The sequence below is a fragment of the Neopelma chrysocephalum genome, unplaced genomic scaffold (assembly GCF_003984885.1).
Source record: "Neopelma chrysocephalum unplaced genomic scaffold, ASM398488v2 Primary Assembly neopelma1_24, whole genome shotgun sequence".
Classification (NCBI taxonomy): Eukaryota; Metazoa; Chordata; class Aves; order Passeriformes; family Pipridae; genus Neopelma; species Neopelma chrysocephalum.
Window position 1 is genome coordinate 14,398,839 of NW_020897693.1, and position 5,972 is coordinate 14,404,810.

Below are 5,972 nucleotides of genomic sequence, written 5' to 3' on the forward strand. Positions count from 1 at the left end.
TGAAAGCTTGTTTCTGCAAGAGATGTAATCAAAATATATTATAATCAAGCAAAGTCTGAACTCTATCAAGCACTAACTCCTCTGAGGAATCAATACCTTCCTGTGAAAAGAAAGTATTGGCAGTATATGTCTGTATCAGTGTAGATTATTGGCCCAATATTTCATACCCACTGGATGAGACAAGAGTTGCCTATGTTTCTATGCAGCTGTACTGACAAGAGGAACATGAGCTCACTATATTAAATTACACAATTTTGGTCCAGGTAGCAACTTTCATTTCCCATTGTCTTGGTTTTGTCTTCTGTAAATGATGACCACTGGAACTGAGGTGAATATGTTATACTTCATAAAATAAATTGGAGTAAGGGTAGGAATGAGAGTCTCTCATACTTCACTCTCTTTCTGCAGTACAGTTGACTTGCAGACAGTGTAGGAAACTAAGGGAACTGCAACTTCCCTCCTCTCTATTTTCCAAGATAAAACGGTGTTGAAAAGTAATTTGTGACCTTTGTGGTTGGTTCGTAGCCTCTCTTGTGACAGGTCCATGAAATTTCTTGGGTAATGCTAAGTAATGCTGTCTCTACAGGTCAGTACTGCATAATTCTTATAACAGCCTATGCCATTCAGTTCAGCTGCATTTTAGTATTCTCTAGGTACTCCAGGGAAACGTATTAGGATGACAGTCTACTAATGTTCCATTGACCAATGACACCTGGAAGAGAGGAGGGACTTGATTTCAGTCATGGAGCTTGAAATGATCCTTTTCTAATGCCAAATGAAAATAAAGACAGTAACAGAATTTATTGGGGAAAAAAAATAATAGACACTATTTTACAAAATTTTATCGGGGTATGAACATCAGAAAAGGATAAAAAGTCACATTTAACCTTCTTCAAAGTTGAAGTATACAATGGGCCTTCTTCCTTCTCTGAATCCAGTTGACAAGCTATAGCTGAAATATCTTGCAGAGCCTCAGGAAATAAGTGTTAGCTGTAGAGGCTTAGCAGCTCACGAACTTCCACTCCTTTTTGATATCTGCTGCTTCAGTCTTTCAGAACCAGAAGTGATAGTGACTATGGTATGACTGACTTGCAATCTGCTTATGATGCAGCATAAGACATATGCCTTCATCAGAGACTCGTAAGAAACCTTCTTCCTTTGCATGCTTCCCAGCAAATGCTATAATCTGACGCACTAGAAAAGCCCATCATACTTGCAGCTTGCCTATCATGTGAACATGTTTTCTGATGCTTCACTGTTAAGTGAAGTCCCTTTCTGACAAATGGCCATTCTGTACAAGGAAAGCAGCAGTCTCTGATAACAGGAGGCAAACTATTAATGCTTATTTTGTTATTCATTGTCACATCATTAATCACAATAAAAATTCCTTAGACTTCATTCATGTTCAGTACCTAATATTTACTCCTATGGGAGAAAACTTGGTGATACTATTAATAATGCAATGTGTATTTTTTAAGGTCCTGCCTCCTCAAAATACACCTCAGACATGAGATGATAGTACAGAAGCTAAGGAAAGAGGAAGAGATAGTACAGAAAATCTTAGGGCAAGCACTAATCCAGTTTTCAAAAGTAACCACTCATTCTTGCTTGTCCATCATGAAAAACCTCAAGTGGACTGCTCAACATGCAGAGATGCTAAAAGTTTTTCTCTAGCAATGTCATCCTCATATCTCAGTTTGCTCACCAATGGAACAGACACAATAAGTTGACGGGTGTACTTCAGTCAGTGGGATTTGTGAGCTCTCTATCTGAATGATGGTGGGTTTGTTGTTCCACAACACTGTTCCATACTGTTTGAAAGAAACAACAAGCCCAAGCCCACCTGAAAGAAATTACAAGCCCATCAGTCTAAACAAGTCATCTAGGGCATGTTCTACGTCTTTACATAATTTTTTGTATCTGCATGCACATATACTTAGAAGTTAGGTGCTCTGCTGCTTAAAAAAATGAAAGTACATGGCTCTTTTTATATACAGGGCTCCCTGCAGTTCCACATTAGTCAATGAAAAGGATATAACTGAATGATAAATTAGCAGCAGTCATTGCTCAAATTATTTATAAGTCATTCATTCATCTTTATGTATAGGTCTGTCAGGTTTTTTCCTCTTACACGGAAGGAAAGAAAAAACAAAACTTGGTGCTTGCTCTTCCAAAGAACTGTACAAACATTAACTAAAACCAGGTAGAAAATGCTGATAGAAGGAAAAGGCCACACAGAAATTAAGATTTAATGCAGCTTTAAATATAGCTTGTTCCCAAGAAAGTATAAGAAGATTAGAAAGAAATTTTCACCAAGACTCTCAATATGTTATCATTTACTCTCCTACCAAGTAAGTGTAAATGTATATGAGAAATACTATTGTTCTTATCTGGTGGCATTATGCTTTCCCTTTCCATTGGTGTAAAGTAGCATGGAATTAGACAATACTGAATCCAGGTTATTAAGCATTCTGAGATATATGGCAAATGGAAACATTATTTTTAAGAGAGATAAAACTGAACATCCTTCTAGTACTTAACACCCAAAAACAAGGATGAATCCATAACAGGAAAGATATTTTGTACCTTGTTTCTCTGTCGTTTTCAAACTCAAGCTGTAGCAGAAGAGCCTGTAAGCAACTTTTTTTTTTTAAAAGAACTCCAAGATTCATGAAAGAATCACGGACAATTAAGCACCACAAGTCAAGCCTCCTTCTCCAAAGGCAGGTCAGAGAAGCAGAGAAGTATGTAGGCTGCCACAGTGGCAGAGAGCCCTCTGTTATGTTTTGTTTTTTTCACTTTTTTTGTGAGAGCACTTCTGGAACCACCTTGGTCCTGATGGAGTCATTGTCATGATTCCATGTGTTAAATTTTTCTATGATTCTTTTTCTTTGGAAAAAAAAAATGGAATCAGTCTCTGAAGCATCTGGAGCATCACCTCATCAATTAAACTATTTCAATAACATGCCATAACTAATCTTCAGATTTTTGAATTTTGAAAATCTGGATTTAGCTTCAAGTCCAGCTGGCTGCTCTGACCATCATCTGTTAAAAAAAACATCTGGAGACAGAATCTTGGCTGTCAGAGCAACTTTCTCTGCTGTGTGCTTCGCAGTACTGTGAAAAATTTGCAGCTTCACACAACTTCTCAGTCCTTCAGAGTCCCAGGGTACCCCAGGGAAGCTGTTGAGTTTGTTAATATTGTAGCATTGACAAAGACAGATAAACCTCTTTCATTCACTTCTATTTTTGGCAACTAGCCTAGAACACAATCTTCCAACCCTATGAATCATGCCTTCAAACATACTTCAAATATACATCCACCTGTATAAAAGAGGAAACGGAATCTGTGGCAACAGGCTGGCCAACTTGGTGAGGCAGGCTTTAAACTAAGGACTCAGGGTGTGGGGTCCAAAGTAGCAATGCTCACAGCATCAAATCCAGCTGGGGAACAAGCCAGGCCAAACAGAGCAGTGACAAACGTTCCTTATCTGCCTCCCAAAATGGGATCCAGAAGGCAAACCACTTCAACAGTGTGTATGGCTGTGGTGGAGCCTCTTGCACCCTTGCTGGGAAACCTGCACACTTGATTACCTCTCTGAAATGCACATAGCATGGGAAATAAATAGGAAGAATTAGAGATCTCTGTGTGGTCACAATGCCATGATCTCATTGCAGTTACAGAGACACAATGGATAGCTTGCACAACTGGAATGCTGTCATGGATGGCTATGAACTTTTTAGGAAAGACAAGACAGCAATGTGAGGTGGTGGAGTTGCTCCTTACATGAGAGAGTAACTGGGATGTATTATGCTCTATTGAGGGGTGGGTGAAGAACAAGCTGAAAATTTATGAATAAGAATTCGGGGACAGGCTAACACGGTGACACTGCCGCGGGTATTTGCTACGCGCCACCCCATCAGGAAGAGGAAGTTCTAGAGACAGCTGGAAGAAGCCTCACAGTCACAGGCTCTGGTGTTCATGGTGAACTTCAGGCACACTGATCTCTGCTGGAAAGACAACACAGCCAGGCACACACAGTCCAGGAGGTTCCTGCAGAACATTGATGATAAATGATTCAGATGCAGGACTTGAAGGTATTCTAAGTAAGTTTTCCAACGGAAATAAATTGGGATGAGATATTGACTCCCTCAAAGGCAGAGAGACCCTGCAGAGAGACCTTGACAAATTAGAGAGCTGAGCAATCAAGAACCGTATGAACTTTCTCAAAGACAAGTGCTGGATTGTGCACCTGGGATGGTGCAAACCTGGATGTACGTACAGACTGGGGAACAAGAGGCTGGAGAGGAGTGCTGTGGAAAGGGACCTGGGGGTCCTGCTGATGGCAAATTGAATATGAGTCAGCATATTCAAAAGTAACCACTCATTCTTGCTTGTCCATCATGAAAAACCTCAAGTGAACTGCTCAACATGCAGAGATGCTAAAAGTTTTTCTCTAGCAATGTCATCCTCATATCTCAGTTTGCTCACCAATGGAACAGACACGATAAGTTGCCAGTGTGCCCTGCCCCTGTCCTGGGGGACATCAGGCACAGCGTCACTGGCTGGTTGAGGGAGGTGATTGTCCCACTCTGCTCTGCAGTGGTGAGGCCTCACCTTGAATATTGTGTGCAGTTTTGGGCACCACAATATAAGAAGGACATAAAGCTATTAGAGAGTGTATAAAGGAAGGCAACCAAGATGGTGAAGGGCCTTGAGGGAAAACCATATGAGAAGAGGCTGAGGTCACTTGGCTTGTTCAGCCTGCAGGAGACTGAGGGGAGATCCCATAGCAGTCTACAGCCTCCTAACAGGGGGAAGCAGAGGGGCAGGCACTGATCTCTAGTGACCAGTGACAGGACCTAAGGGAATGGCATGAAGCTGTGTCAGGGGAAGTTTAGGCTGGATATATGGGAAAGGTTCTTAAATCAGAGGGTGGTTGGGAACAGACTCCCCAGGGAAGTGATCACAGCACGGAGTCTGCCAGAGTTCAAGAAGTGTGTGGCACATGGTGTGACCCTTGGAGCTGTTGTGTGCAGGACCAGGATCTGGATTTTAATGATTCCTTGTGGGTCCCTTCTAACTCAGCATTTTCTATGATTCTAGAGTGAGTATTTTTTAAAAACTTAAAGATTTCAATTATTTTTTATTTTTAAGAGTCAAACAAAAAAATACAGAGAATACCACAAAAGTGAGAGGCTACAGATGCCTGTTCCCTGTTCAAAAGAAAACTGTCACTGTCTAATGCAACTGTTTAAATAGCCTGTCCTAAATTGAACAGTAGAGCATAAGAGTCAGCAGACTTATAGTTGCTCAAGGGTTCAGAGAGGCAAATGTCTGGAGCACATTTTTTTATTAAACAAGGAAAGGTAGAACCATTCTACCATGTTCTGACTGTTCAGATGCTTGCTACGAGTGTTACAAGGCCCATTGCAAATTACTATTTCCACATTCATATCATCTCTTATTATCTCTGCTCAGTCACTGTGAGGCAGCCTAATCTATTCCTCACCATACAGACCATTTTATTCTAACCACTAAATAGCATTTCCCATTTGAATTCTGATATTCAGCAACAGGCTCATTTGTTCAAAGACAGTTTCTACATACCTTACTAAAAAATGACATTTTACAGACAGGGATTTTAAACAGTTTCCCAACCCAGAAGTTTAACCCCTTGGTTGTATGTGTGTGTGCTTTTGTATACATATAAGTGTTATTTAAGGCAATGGGATAAATGACAATAACAAAGTATTGCAGAGAATATATGATCAGTTGTCATAATAATGACTTTAAGATTTTTTTTACTCATGAATAAATAGTAAAAATCTATTTATGAGCCCTAAGTTGCAAAGCATTTATACAGCTGCTTAACATCAAGCGATTTGTATTCAGTGGGACTGGTCTAGAATTAACCTACTTTCACATTAGTATTAGATAGTGGCTAGTTGGTGACGGTTACCAAGTTTTT

At 40.2% G+C, this 5,972-nt stretch overlaps 1 long non-coding RNA gene across 1 annotated transcript; it reads right to left on the reverse strand.

Moving 5' to 3' along the window:
* Window positions 1-309: 309 nt before the first annotated feature.
* On the reverse strand, window positions 310-3,618 carry LOC113963281. Its single transcript, XR_003532706.1, has 4 exons — window positions 3,527-3,618; window positions 2,587-2,889; window positions 888-1,096; window positions 310-712 (listed from the first exon to the last, which is right to left on the reverse strand). It is a non-coding gene; the product is annotated as an uncharacterized LOC113963281 (long non-coding RNA).
* Window positions 3,619-5,972: the final 2,354 nt, after the last annotated feature.